We start from the raw sequence: 15649 nt of genomic DNA on the forward strand, positions 1-15649 counted from the left end.
CCCTAACCCCTAACCCTAACCACTAACCCTAACCCCTAACCCCTAACCCCAAACCCTAACCCCTAACCCTAACCCCTAACCTTAAACCCTAACCCTAACCCCTAACCCCTAACCCCTAATCCTAAACCCTAACCCCTAACCCCAAACCCTAACCCCTAACCCCTAACCTTAAACCCTAACCACTAACCCTAACCCCTAACCCTAACCACTAACCCTAACCCCTAACCCCTAACCCTACCCCTAACCCCTAACCCCTAACCCTATAACCCTAACCCTATAACCCTAACCCCTGACCCTATAACCCTATAACCCTATAACCCTAAAACCCTAACCCTATAACCCTAACCCTATAACCCTCTAACCCTATAACCCTAACCCTATAACCCTAACCTCAGGATCGAGAGGAGCCAATTGAGGATGTCCCCCGATAGACTCGTCTGGAGCTCTTTCGGGCATGTCCTACTGGACGAAGACCCCAGGGCCGGCCCAGGACACGCTGGCGGAACCAAGTTGCTCAGCTGGCCTGGAAACGCCTGGGAATCCCCCGGGAAGAGCTAGAGTCTATCGCCAGGGAAAGAGAAGTCTGGACCGCCCTACCGAACATGCTGCCGCAATGACCCTCACTAGGACAAGCGGATTGAGAAACAAACGAAATAGGATAGGAAGTCGATTGTTCATGAAAAATTGGCCAAATAAAAAACTGGAGAATTTAACAACGTAGTTTTTTTTTAGATTTAAAGCTTTCGTGACTGCAGGGATTCATCTTCTTGGTTCTTTCGGTAAAGTCACGTAGAATGGAAATAATAAAAAATTAAACATAATAAAATAATTCTCACGACTTTTCGGCCACAACGCAAGCAGCCATCCTCAGGTGAAGAACAGGTCTGTCGAAAAGACAGAGTCTGAATGACACACCCCAGGCTTGGAGCGTCTATTTAAGCTGGGATGGAGGGAAAGAGCGCCTTGACAAAATAATTTGCATATCAAGAGGAATTTAGCATATTTATGGGAAATGCAGATATGCGATTAGTACTATTTGTGAAATGCGTTTCGAGGTGGGCGGGGGGTTTAAAGTCATATTATGCCCGTGCATTATGCAGGATTAGCAGCATCAAAGGGAGGGGATAGGGGTAGCATTAATAAAGGGAAGGAATGTTAATAGTATGTAGCTGCAGTAACTAAACCACCACGTAAACAACTAACGTATAAACTACATAGTATCATGTTTTTTCCCTAAAGGGAAATAATAAACGTGTCATTTCGGGAAGTCTCGCGGCACGAAGCGGGACCCCCAGATACTATCCACGACGTCACCCTCACCACGTGACATGTAGTTTCGTGGTGCCCTCTGGTGGTCATATGTTCCAGCTTACATACTCACCCTGGACGCCTCTTGACGCCGGGACGTCTTCTCTGTGGATATATCTCTGCTACCTTGTACCTCGTGTCTGTTCACGAGTCTGTTTACGTTGGTGTGTTCAACCTAGAAGATGAACACAAGATGTAGCAGTCTTTTGAAATACGTGGTCAACCAGGTTTAGTGTCTCACTGTGTTGTTGGCCGACTGGGTTGCATCGCATTATGTTTCTAAGGTTTGCCGAGTTCGCGTCTACAAATCGTCTTGCTGTATTTGCCTCCGTGCAGTTTGCCGTTGTCGGTGTGCTCTGTATGCGATGTCCCTTTGTGTGTTCCCTCGCTGTGTGGTTTACGCCATTTTCACCTGAGGACGAGCGCTTGTGTTCAGTTCGTAGGGTCGTGATCTATTTAATTTTATTTCTACATACCTGACTTTACCGAAAGAACCGATGAGTATGGTTCAACAACCGCCATACACCACTAACTGGCGATGACGTCACAACAGCGCTTTTGCCAGGCGAGGTGCACTTTGAGGCCATGTAAAATGTCGAAGGCTCTCTGCCGGCAGGTCACGGGACAGACCCAGGAGTTGACCAACTGCGGTGACTGGCAGATGTACCACCTGTGCCCCCCTACTGTGCCAACTCGCTGTTTTAGCGGCCCGGCGCTATGTTCGTTGTTGAGCTCCGTTTTCGCTGGAGGGCGACCGCCTCCAACTCCTCAGTAGCGTCCTTCACGAAGGCCAATCTTGAAACCGCTGGTACCAGGCATTGGCAAATCCACTCAGCTCCACATCCAGCGGGCGTCCACGTTTGTGAGGTTATTTATCCGGCGAGGCTTTCTCACAGGGTCCATGTCCCATGCCCACACCCACCGCCAGAGGTCGCGGGACGAGGCCACCCACTCGGGGCGGGTGGTCGTCTCAACGTCGCCCGCCCGCCCGCGTTGACCTTTTGTCAGGGCCACGGTTATTGTCGTGCGCCGCTGCCATGGCAGCTTCACCCAATAATAGCGGCCAGAGATTTCCGCACGAGAGTGCGCTGCAATAACAGACTGTTGGGGCAAATGCTGTTAAGAAGCACCTGAGAAGAGGCCAGCACGGAATATCAGGAGGTGGGTGATCAACACCACGCCCGGCCGCCTTTGTCTCCCCAGTGGCGATGTTTACACATCACACCAGGTTCTAATTTGAGACTGAGTCGACCTAGGGGAGGCCCAGAACCGGTTCAGATAATCGTCACTGGTGCTAGCCGTGAGGGGGAATCGAACTCGTGTGGTCGGGTTCGTAGCACACCGCGCTCACCGCTACACTACCACCCCCCACACTACCACCCCCCACACTACCACCCCCCACACTACCACCCCCCACACTACCACCCCCCACACTACCACCCCCCACACTACCACCCCCCACACTACCACCCCCCACACTACCACCCCCCACACTACCACCCCCCACACTACCACCCCCCACACTACCACCCCCCACACTACCACCCCCCACACTACCACCCCCCACACTACCACCCCCCACACTACCACCCCCCACACTACCACCCCCCACACTACCACCCCCCACACTACCACCCCCCACACTACCACCCCCCACACTACCACCCCCCACACTACCACCCCCCACACACACAAACACGCAAATGTCTATTCGTGTGTATTGGTAGTCAGTGGCAACACAGTCTGAAGCCGTTGCTGTTACACAATAACTCAAGGGATTGTTCATTATGGCTTCCAAACTCACAGCATCTGGGTTCGCGTTCATGCAAAGTAGTATTATTAACCATGCCCTCACCAGCTGTGAATGTCGCTTGGCATTTCTGTAAACGTGGTTCCCTGTATCTGTTATCATGATGGCTCCTACAGCCAGCCGCCTTGAAGCAGACACTCCAGCCAGCATCGTCTGATATGCCTTCGGACAGCATAGTTAGAAAGCATTGTTAGATAACCGCTGTTATTCAGATCTGTAAATGATAAGAAGTTAACCCATCGCAAAAAGAAACACGAGTCTAGGCCGGAAACATAACCATACCACTATTGACAAGAATCCATGCCTCTCGTTTCCTGGCTGGTTGATGGCTGGGCTCCTCTTCGTGTGTGTTTGAACTTCTTTAGTGCCGTACGCAGCCAACCGTTATAATCGGAGGTGTGGGGGAATAACAACAATCTAAACACAAAAAACAGGAATAAAGAAATTAGTTTTCAATCAACATAGATTCGTTTACAGTCTTCACCCCCACAATAACTATTGTTCGTGGCTGCGGGCCGTTGCCAAATAAACTCGCTGGGTAACTGGTTAAACGGGATTTTATGTGTAACCAATAACATTGAATTGAGTTGAAACGGCAGAAGTTCGGAAGACTTTTAATCACTAAGAGCGACACCGAAGAGATGTAACGAACACCAGAGACTGAAGCTGCTGATGTACAATCGCTCCAACTTTGTAACGTGTGATATGAATGTCATTCTTTCACCGGAATATTATTTAAATCTTAGCGATTAAAAAAACTCGTAGTACATGCAGTATTATCTTAGAATTGTGTTACTAAAAAAAAGGCAGAGTGCTGTTGGCGCTCCGACTTGGCACAGGAGGAGGATTGAGACGAGCGTCGTGAGCTGCCTCTTCTTTCACGTCGCAGCGCAGGGGGTGCTGGGGGGGGGGCTCTCCTCGTGTATTCAACAAGACGGCGCACGGGCCTGCAGCAGCAGCATCGCATATGTACAAGAGCGATAGGCCTTGTCCAGACCACCAGCTCAAAAGCACTGAATGTGTGGACATTCTGTGTATTGGACATTCCGTGTATTGGACTACCGGTCCCGAAAAGAGTCGAGAGCGCGTGGCCATCCCAATGGGCGACAGGGAGTCCGACGCAACAGCTCTTGTTGTTAATGAGCCACTTCGACGTTGTAGATGTTGGATTTCATTCAATGCAATCGTTTTCCCGTGCTCATTATTCAGGCTTATAATGGCGTGGCGCCAAGCTGAACAGCAATGGTTAGCGCATTGCACTATATTAACCCTGGCAACCTGAGTTGGATATCAGGCCATGGCTAATACAATTGTAACTTTCTGACTCGCCCCTTACTGGATAACTATGAAAACTAGCTCATTGGATTCCTCCAGGATAAATAAACATTCTTATTCTGATGTCAAATGTAATATTGTATACCGGTCCTGGTTGGCCTTTCCCATACCTCACCACCACACCTGTCCAGCGTGGTGAAGTAGGGTCAAAACAACCCCCTCCCCATGGCTGATATAGCACGGATGAGTCCTTCATCCAGCAGTGCATTGACAAAACGCTGCGTTTACACTTCGTGTAGTGTTTAACATATTGACAGCCACTCTATTGACGTTCACATTCTCAATGTTAAGTTGCTGTCTACTGGGTTGGATGGTGAGACCACATTTATTACGGACCCCAGTTGATAACAGCACATATCCAATCAGATCATATTCAGGATTGTATGGGCAGAACACCAAGCTTCTACCGAACAACAATCCGACAGGTTGTCGTACGATGGCCGTGACAGTCAAACCCATGGCATCGCTGGGTAATCGTGCAACCATCTACACATTCTATGGCTTGCGATGGATGATAATGTTGATGATTCAGAGCACGTGAGCAATCTCAATCTCACATTAGGTGGATAAAGGCACAGCCGTGCAAATTCTTGCTCATGCCACTTGAGGGAGCCGTATGAAGAGCTAATTTCTTCCATGCCGCGCTGTTAAGGGGCCGTACATACAGACGTCATGCACCTAGTGGGGGGGGTCAGACATTTGTGACGATGTGTGACGGGGGGGGGTGAGAAATGTGACGTCACATCAAAATGCGCAACTTTAACAACACGTTCTACTTAATTATACTTTTTAATACATGTTTTCTCCTACAACATCAGAGTGCAGCAGGACATTAAATACGCACTACAATGACAATAGTTTAAAGCGATTTGAAGCATTTTTATATTTGGGGGGGGGGAGCTTTGTGACCTCATATTTGAGGGGGGGTCTGACTTTTTGTGATGCCGTGTGACGAGGGGGGGGGGGGGTCAAATATCGTCCAAAATTGCGTGACGTCATTTATGGACGGCCCCTAAGAAGCGCCATTGTCCGAAACGTCGGCTATTGAGATATTTTTAGCTTTTAAGGTTACATACAGTGTTATTGAAGAATGTGTGGAAATGTGTGTTTGTATCCATGCTATATCGTCGATACACCATCGTTGCATATATCATGACCATGGGATGATGATGCATGACGGTGATGTCTAAGATACGCTATTAACGCGAATTATTGTGAGTACTCCTGTAAGGTTCAGGTGTTTCCATTGCAGCGCGGTACATAAATAGCAGCATCGCCCTCTCACCTGGGCGAAGCCTCCGGATTGAATCCCACTCAACCTGTTGCCCTTGTATCGCTCCACAATGAGCTCATCGCACTGCTCTAGACCAATCAGTGCTTGAGGCATATTTGGGGGGGGGTAGGGCGAGAGGGGGGCTGCCTCGTACCTATTGGCTGATCGCCAAGCACCAGGTGAGACAATGAGAAGATCCCACAGTTACTGTCGCTCCATACATGCGTGAGCATGGGCTGTGTCGAGACTCATTACATCACAGTACACTGCGAGTGTGTGTTGAACTTTTTTCGCACCTTACGTAGCCAGCCGCGCTAACCGGAGGTGCTGTGTTGGGCTGTATTATTGCTGGGTTGGTGTCGGTGTTGGCTGTAGGGTAGCTGTGTTACTGCCGTGTTGAGTGTTGGGGTGGGCTGTGCAAGGCACTGTGATGACTTCTGTCGCAAATGGCACCAAGAAGTGGACTAACAAAGGCTGCCAGCTGCTCTCAGCCGAAGAGAACCGAGCTCTCTTTGATGTCTTGGGACACAAGTGTGTGGTGAGTAGTGGACCGCATCTGCACGCACACACATCCCTTCAGGTAGCCTTGACACTGTTGGGGAAAGTACTGTTAGCGAGCACCTATGAAGTCCGGTACTTAACACGAGGTACTAGGTGACCAGCACCACGCCCGACCGAATTTATCTCCCCAGTAGCGATGTTGACACACCGCACCAGGTACTCTATTTGAAACCGAGTCGACCTAGGAGAGGCCCAGGACCGGTTCAGATAATCGCCACTGGTGTTGGCCGTGAGCGGGAATCTAACCCGGGTAGCCAGGTTCTTGGCGCAGCGTAGCGCTAATCGCGACTTTACCCCGCTCCCCACTGGTCACACCGACACTCGCTCACCATGCCCGAAGGTCACAACAAACTCAACTATTCACTCATTCACTCACACAAGTCAATCACTCAATAACCCATCCACTCGCCTATCCACTCATTCACTCATAAAGTTACTAACTCAATTGCTCGCTCACTGACTCATCCATCCACTCACTACTACACTGTAGGTCACCTTATACTTTTTGGTTATTTCGGTAAAGTCACGTAGTTAAAAATAAAATAAAACAAATCACGACGTTTCGATCGCAACACAAGCGGTCGTCATAAGGCAAGTTGCAAAAAGTTGCCTGATGACGACCACTTGTGTTGCGATCGAACCGTGGTGATTTATTTTATTTTATTTCTACCTACGTGACTTCACCGAAAGAACCAAAGAGTATGGAATCCCGCAGTCACGAAAGCTTAAAATCAAGAGGTCACCTTATATTTGTAATCCCTCCCTCGAACTGTTCCACTCTGGAAATAAAGATATAGAATTCCCTACTACCATCATCGTCGTCTCGCCCCCCTCCCCACCAATCTCTTACACCAATACATAAATAACCCCGTTCAATTCTTGATACGTGTTAGACTCGCATCACTTCATAACTTGGATAATAGTGCCGTTTGTTCCTGGGAGCTTGACCATTTGGGCCTGTGCCACTCACTGCAGCGATGGAATGACACGTCACTTTACCTCGTTGAACAATCGTACAATAATACTGTACTTGTCAAACAGCTCATGCCACGTGGATGGCGACTTAACATCACGCACTGCTATACTTTTAAACAAGATTTACATAATCTTTTTCCGACATTCCTAGCATGCAAAGCACTCTGTTAGCTGCCCGTGGGGCCGGGATATTTGCGAGAGCTGAGCACGGGACCAGTCATTAGCGTTCTGGTGATTATTGTGAGGAATATTTTACTTCGAAACTCGGACCCATGTCTAACAGGGAGGGTCCTTGCCCATGATAAACATCGAGCAGTGCACCAGAGCATCGGTTCGAGCGAGTAAGTCTGCTGATGAGACCCTGAATGAGGCTGGAAATGTCCTCTTTCAAAAGGTCGTGTGGCTGATGTTCATGTGTAAATACAAAACTTATTTTGTTGTGCTTGGTTATCGTATTACGTATATTCTCCACATCGACGCTCACAATTATATTGTGGTAATGCGCCACCGTGGTATTTCAACGCCGCTCGTGCTGAGAGAGACCAGGCCCCCACCATAGGAATATGGAATTTCCACCACAGGCTTAGGGCTGACAAAAACTAACTGTCCACCCCGTGGCTTGGGGCGTGGAGTCGCCTAGATCACTTGTGACACTCTGTGAATGCTACAGTTTAAGTTGGGCTTTGAACACGAGTGCTTTATATGGCACTGCTGAGCCCATGAAAAACGAAACTATTTTATATTTTGCCAGGTAAATCCCACTGAGTTATATAGCTCTTTTTCCGAATCGACCTGGCCAGAAATGATGGCTCAACAACGTGGCTTATCATGTGGAAATTAATGTCAAGCCAAATACTCTAAATTCATGTTTCGAAATGCGGAGGGAAAACCCGGAGTGCCCGGGGGAAAAATCCACGCGACCACGGGGAGAGAGACACGCAGACTCAAATTATGCAGGCGCCAGGGTCGGGATCGAACACACGAACTCCTCCATACTGGGCGACGTGGTTAACATCTCGCCATCATCCGTTCTGGAATGTAATCACGGTGTGAGGGAATGTGACTAATGCAAGCCTCGTTCTCTACACTTGGTCAGATGAAGCTGTCTCTCTGGCCAGATCATTGTGGAATGGGCCTCGTTTCTCCCAGTGGATCTGATCTAGTGATGTCAATTCTACATTGGTATGACAGTCGAAGCATTTATATCTGCAGAGTAACCTCTCGTGTTCCATAACAAATTAGATGAGCCGATAATGTCTCCTTCACAAATCCATCTGTCCAGGTTAAAATCATGAAGTATTCCACAGACATATTCTATGGGAATTTCGGTAGAGCCGCGTAGATAGAAAAATAATAATAAAAAATATCACGACGTTTCCATCGCAACACAAGCAATCGCCTTCAGGTGAGAAGACGATTGCTTGATATGTTTATTATTTTTCTATCTACGTGGCTTTACCGAAAGACCCATAGAATATGTATTCCTGCAGTCACGAAAGCTTAAGTCAAGATATTACACAGACAACCCATCGACCTCCCGGGAGTGCACAATTTCAGCAGTTTACTATTTGTGAACTATTTGTCTTTTGTAAACGTGACACACTTTTTTTACTGTTTGGCCGTGTCGGGTGGTGGAGGGTAACGACACAATTTCAGCAGCATTGATTCAGTCCAAGCAAACTCTGCTCGTTTTAAATCAATGCTGCTGAAATTATGAGCTGTGTAAAATATATATGTAAGAACCCATGAGTTGTGTAAAGAAAAACTTTTCTTTTTATGTGGAGAGACATGTCTGTGGAGGAAGAGGAGGCGTATCGTCTCCTGGTCTGTTTTGTGAATTGCATTCTGCACAGGGACGCTCGTGGTTATCCTGAGTGGTGTGCTATGGAGTGCACCTAGCCTAGCACAAGCCTCGTGGTGACGTTACCGCCACTTCGTGGCGGATGGTAGCTAATGTGTTGAGTTAGGGTCTGAAACAAATATCTAACATAATGGTCCGAAAACATCCGATATCCGGAAATGTATAAATGCAAAAACTGGCCCCGAATACCACTCGCTATCCACAGCAAACACATTCCAGCCTTCCTAAACCCACCAGTGCGATGAGGGCCTCCCCACGCCATAAATTCACCACGCTGGTCAGTACGGGTTTAACGTCTGGACGCCCGATTCGCAAATTCGAAGGAGGCATTTACAGCAGCATCACGGCGTCCCACTACTCGTGACGCAATCTCATGTGGCTCGTCGGCAATCTCGATAGAAATCACAGCTGCTGCTCGATATCATCAGCCGTACGGAGAAGTGCGGGTTAATGAAGGGATGGAGGAGGGGTAGGAGGCGAGCACCAGTTAAAATATCTCTTGCCACCGATGTTAGCCGTAGCCGGAATCGAACTCGGGTCACAGCAGGCTCATCGCAGCACCCAGCTGCCCCCCACTCGCTGGGTGGTTGTTTTGAAGTGATGCTGTGCAGTGCTACGGTTATTTCCTCTTGTATCCCTATTGACAGTTCAGACTCTCGATGGGCTGTTACTGAGCTGTTTTGTGATTTACGCGGATGGGGAGAGAAGTGAAAACCTCTCTGGCAGCTGGCAACTGGAAACATGTGGCAGGAATTGATTTGTGCCGAGATCTGGTGACGTCATGTTCAGAGTTGTTGCTGTAAACCCCACGGCTCTAATAATAAACCGAGGCTGGGCTGATAGAGACGTCTTGGAGTGTGCCTCCAGTGTGGGCCGGTGGGGACTCGAGTCCCGGTCGAATCCTTGTGCTTGGAAGTGTTGTGTGAGCTCCTTTCGGTAAACGAGTGCGATGGAAAGTGCTATACTTTACGTGACATGGAGAAGTACCGTCACCCGAAACGTCACCCGTTGCATTTAAGGCCACGCTGTGTTGTGATTGACAAATACTGTCGAGGTTTTGTTGTTAAGTGTACTTGTGTATCACTGCCAATCAGTGGCGTAGTGACTACATAATATCATTATTAGCTCAGCTGGTGTGACAATCGGTCAGATGGGGCTCCAATATTTGATTTGTCTCTTACGGTCGCCAAATGTTACTGCTCTAATTAAAATCAAAGGTGGAACGTAAATGAAAAGATTTGCATAAAAAAGTTGTTATTTTACACTGAAAACAAATCTCATGGTGGTTGTCAAGGAGACCTCGACTCGTAGCTTTGGCCACCAGGGGAGGGGGGCAAGGCACCCCCTGCCCCCACGCTCGTTATGCGACCGCTGCCAACGCAGCAGCAGCAGCATCACCAGACAGAATCTGTTCACTTTTGTCGAAGCCGATGATTTGGTGGTGAACGACGCTACCTCTTTGGTTAGCTCCCTCTGTGCTGTGAAGAAGGGGCATCGCCCGAGACGTCGCCAGTTATAGACTTTTCCACGTCAGGCCACGCACTGTTGTTTGTGGGAGGAGGAGGGGGGGCTACGGAACTCGTCTGTCCGGCTCCGGGAGCGCTCTCCACCCAGGGTGCAGAGACAGGCGTCACCGCATTCCGACTCGGTTCATCAGCATTCGCGTCGCCAGGGTGACATTCAACTCGCGATGCTCTCATCCATGATGGTCGAGATTAAATTATACAACGTAGACAAAATATATAATGGAATTGCCCCCGTCTTGGAATGTGGCATTTCTTTCTCTGCCTCATTGTAGACCAACGGCAGATGAGACCCACTCCACAAGTCCCACGACTGCATCGGCCCTACTGCTTGGAGTTTTTTTCCCTGCCTCCTTGAGCTTTTGTTCCGTACCTCGTTTTCTACTCGCGTCCACTAGTGTCTCTTTCCGCATCCTCCTACCTGTCTCCCTCTACTACTCATATTCTGCCGACACCGGTGGCATGTCCACAACTCCGGTAATCTCTGGGTCTTTGTTAGTCAGGGTTTCTGTGTGCATCTAAAGTGTCTGTGTGTGCAGCTATGGGTTTGTGTGCGTCTATTGGTGTATGTGTGTGTATCCATGGGTCTGTGTGTGGAGAGCGGTAGTGTAGCGGTTAGCGCGCTTAGATACGAACCCAGCGACCCGAGTTCAAATCCCACTCACAGCCAACACCCCCTAGGTCGACTCGGCCTCAAATTAGTACTTGTTGAGGTGTGTAAACATCACCACTAGGGAGACAAAGGCGGCCAGGCGTGGTGTGCCGTTCCGGCCTTTCGTATGTGCTCGCTAGCAGCACTTGCCCCAGCAGTCTGTTATAGCTATACAGCGTGTGTCTTTTGTCTGTGTGTGAGTCTATGAATCTCAGTGTGAGACTGTGGATCTCTGGGTAAGGGAATGGAGCTCTGTGTTATGGTCCGAGTCTCTGTGCAGGTCTGAGTCTCTCTGAGTCTATGGGTCTCTAATCTCCGACGGCTTTCTAATTGTTTTTTCTATGTGTCTTCTCAACACAGGCCCAAAACCATCTTAAATGAACTTGCCTTTCCAACTCAATTATTTCTGTAACCTCCCAATGCACCTCCTTTCCCGTAGACACATTCCCAACACCCCCTCTCCCTCATTCCCCAAATCCCCTAACCTAATATTACCAACATTTCCTAACGTCCTTGTCATGCTTCCATTGGCAGCATCTCCCAGCTCCATCGTCCCTAACCCAAGGGATGATGGGCGGAGTTCACCCTCGACCGAGACTTGAACCCGTGACCTTGCAATGGGAGAGTCGAGTGCTCTTCTACAGTCACTTAACAGAGTGGTGATGTTCATCATGTTCATCACGTTCATCATCACTACTCTGTTGAATGAGAAATCACGACGAATGCCATCAACGCGAACCGAACATTGGTCATCAATCTTCCAGTCTCCAGAGCAACAGCGCAAATCACACCAACGGCCATGTTTAAGGCCAGACAATGTGCCAGACAGGCCCGGGACAAGGATCCTCCAATAGAACATTGAGGGATTCTCTCAGGCAAAGTGCGAGTATCTCGTGATCATAATGAACACACGTAACATTGATGTCCTGACACTCCAAGAAACCCACGGCTTGGATACCCTACATGCCAATCGCTCCCACATCCTTGGATACAACCTCAAAACGAGCCACTACCACCCGAAATATGGCTTGGCCATATACGTGAAGAACATCATCGCATAGTTATATGCCTTCCCACGAACTCAAAAAGAGGCCAGCTACACCACCATCATCAAGATAGGGGAGCTGCATATCACCAATGTGTATAAAGCCCCTAATAAAAAATGGACAAAGCCAGGACTCCCAAGCACACTAATCCCAGCCCTCTACATTGGTGACTTTAACAACCGCCATACTATGTGGGGCTATGCAGGCGATCAGGCCGACGGTGAAGAACTCACCGACTGGATGTCCACTGAATATCTGCACCTGGTTTTGGATCCCAAGCAGAAAGAAACTTTTTTACTCTGCCCGCTGGCAACGCGACTACAACCCTAAACTCACCATCATTACCAAAGGTCAAAGTGGGAGCACACTTCAAACATCACGCAAAATACTTCTAAGCTTCCCCAAAGTCAACATAGGCCCATCATCACCCACATCAGCATTGAAATCCCCGTGATTCTGTCAAAACGATTACCAAAGTGGAACCTGGTCAAAGCTGACTAGGAACACGATAAGGAGGCTGTAGAGAGAGTGGTGAGTCGAATTCCCGCAACAACAGAATGCTGTCACCGTTTTGTTGACCTCCGTACTGCAGCCGCCAAGAAGAGCACCCCCCGAGGCTTCCTGAAAGAATCCACTCCCTGCTGGACAGAGACCCAGAACCTGCTCCGACAGTACAAAAAGTTGGACAGCCCACAGGTCGCAAAGCCCCTTGCTAGAGTCTTTAGACTTAGCCAGACGCCAATGGTGGATTGAGTGCATTGAAGGCCTGGACTCCACACACTCCAGCCACCATGTATGAGCCCTACTACGACACCTGGGAGCTGCCAATCCAACAGAATACCGGACCGCAAGAGTCCTGCCCAACTCTATAGCCTCCAAAGTAGTAGTGAACACAATAGGACCACTTGACAAAACCTCAAGCGAGAGATCCATTGTCAATTACACCCACCCATTCACCACAATGCTGCAACCCTCCGGGAAGTCCTGTAAATAGAGGAAAATGGTTGACTACCTATTCACCAGGACCTCAATATTGTCCCTCATGATTGCTTGAAGTCACACAAATCCTTTTGGACCCATGTGCTTAGCCTTCAACCGTGCGAGTTTAACCCCAATGAAGCTTGGAGAGCTGAATGGAGTTTAAAATAACTCACAAACACCTTGTGAAAGACCCAATGCAGAATACCCCTAGTTTTGACTTTCCACAAAGCTCATGGTTCACCCTAAACCGCATCCGCACAAACCATGGCAGGTGCGTATACCTGATGCACAAATCATCATCGTCACCAGTGGCTCGACGGCAATAGCATCATCGCTATCGGATCGTGGCTGTGAGCGTGTCGCTGTGGTGAGTGGAGCCGAACCTATGCCCTGTGTCTTGATCCCCCTCCCTCCCCTGTCCCACCCCGGCCCCCCCACAGACGCTGGCCTCGGCCGTGGTGCAGGTGTTTGCGGCGTGGCCAGGCGAGCGGAGCTGGAGGAAGCGCCACTGTGGCGTGGCGTGCGTCGTGCGCGACAGCACCGTGCGCTCACACTTCATCCGCATCTACAGCATCCAGGTCCGGTGGGGGGCACCCCCATGCACCCCCACGCACCCCCACGAACCTCCATGCTCCCCCACGCACCTCCACGTACCTCCATGCACCTCCATACATCCCTACGACACACACCTCCACCCTCCCCCACGCTTCCCCCCCACGCACTCCCACACACCCCCACGCACTCCCACACACCCCCACACGAGCAATGTAGCGCAGCTGCTGTGCGTGCTTGTGGCGACGGTGCTCGTGTGCGACGACGGGGTTCGTATCCCATGAAATTCGATTGCATTAACATGCCAATCCTCCTTTGGAGCATTTTTGACCCTGCCTACTTACCAGAGGTCGCAAACGAGTTTTGATTCCTTACCCGTACCCTACCCGAAATGAGTGACAAATGGTTACTCACCAGTGACTCACGGCCTATCCGTACCCGGCCGCACCAGGGTCGCAAACGGGTACCCGTACCCAGCTGGATACGGGTAGCCGGGTATCGGGTAGGGTACGGGTATCGGGTACCCGGTTGCGACCTCTGCTACTTACCCTTGGGTGACACCCACCTCAAACCTATATATAGCCTCATGTTGCAAGAGCCCTTTCTTGTTCAGCAGTTCTACAGCTGTATCTTTCTACCTGATGACGATTGCTTGTGTTGCGATCGAAACGTCGTAATTTATAATTTATTTTTTCTACCTACGTAACTTTACCAAAAGAACCAAAGAGTATAATGTATAGTGTTGTTTATATTCTCCACAAAGAAGCTGTTGAATATTTAGAGGCACACATGGTAAACAACACAACCGTACAGAGACATGCTCTGCTGCACTGCAGAAGTGTAGATAAGCTGATGGATAACATCACTGCGTGTGGAAAGGTCGGATTTGCGAACGTCTACAGCAAGTGACAGCTCCGACGGCACCACCACGACCACGCAGGGATGCGGCGCTGTGTGTGGGCAGTTAATTGGTCTGGGAGGATGCGTGACAGCGGGACGCGGTGACGTAGTCGTGAACCCGTCAGTGCATTCTCGTCTCAGGATCAGAAGACTCTGCTGGACCAGGAGCTCTACGCGGAGTTCATGTACCGCACCCTAAGGCCGTACTTCCACTGCTTCGTGGCGGACGTGAGTAGCACGCGGCGCACTCGGCCCTCGACCCGGTCCACCGCTCGCAGCAGCTCCCGCTCCAACAAGCTTAGAGGCACCAGTCTCGCCTACATGGCCCCCACACAGCCAGCGGTGGAAATTCCACGTTCCTATGGTGGGGGGATGACAACAACGGTATTCCCCTGCCCACACGTGTGCACGTGTCCAGTCGGTGTGGTGAACACTTCAAAAACGCCCAGAAGCGTCCCGTACGTCAGGTCGCCTGCTCTAGCATAGACACCATTGTAGCAGCTCGACTGACCAGTACGCCGCACTGGATGCTGCTGCTGCTGCGGCCGCCGCCGCCGCGTATGACGTGGGAGAGAGATTCCCAGACGGCTGCGGCCAGCGAATGTCGCTCAGCTGGGACGGTGCTGGTTGTGGGTGTGACGAGCTTCAGAATTAGGAATATTTATTTATGTTGGAGTCATCCGATGAGCTATACATCTATTTTCACAGATGTCCAGTAGGGGCAGGTCAGAGCACTACAAAAACAAACGATACAAACACACGATAGGAGTGCAAAGTATAGGAAAGATAAAACAAATCACTTAAAAATATATACAAATAAAACTAAACTATGTTTTTTTCTTGCCAGGTAAGGCCCACTAAGCTATTAGCTT

At 49.6% G+C, this 15649-nt stretch overlaps 1 long non-coding RNA gene across 1 annotated transcript; it reads left to right on the forward strand.

Moving 5' to 3' along the window:
- The first annotated feature begins 2374 nt into the window (after positions 1-2374).
- Positions 2375-14968, forward strand: LOC144947164 (uncharacterized). The gene is made up of 3 exons (XR_013639995.1): positions 2375-2469; positions 13766-13903; positions 14919-14968. It is a non-coding gene; the product is annotated as an uncharacterized LOC144947164 (long non-coding RNA).
- The last annotated feature ends 681 nt before the right edge of the window (positions 14969-15649 follow it).

The sequence above is a fragment of the Lampetra fluviatilis genome, chromosome 44 (assembly GCF_964198595.1).
Source record: "Lampetra fluviatilis chromosome 44, kcLamFluv1.1, whole genome shotgun sequence".
Lineage (NCBI taxonomy): Eukaryota > Metazoa > Chordata > Hyperoartia > Petromyzontiformes > Petromyzontidae > Lampetra > Lampetra fluviatilis.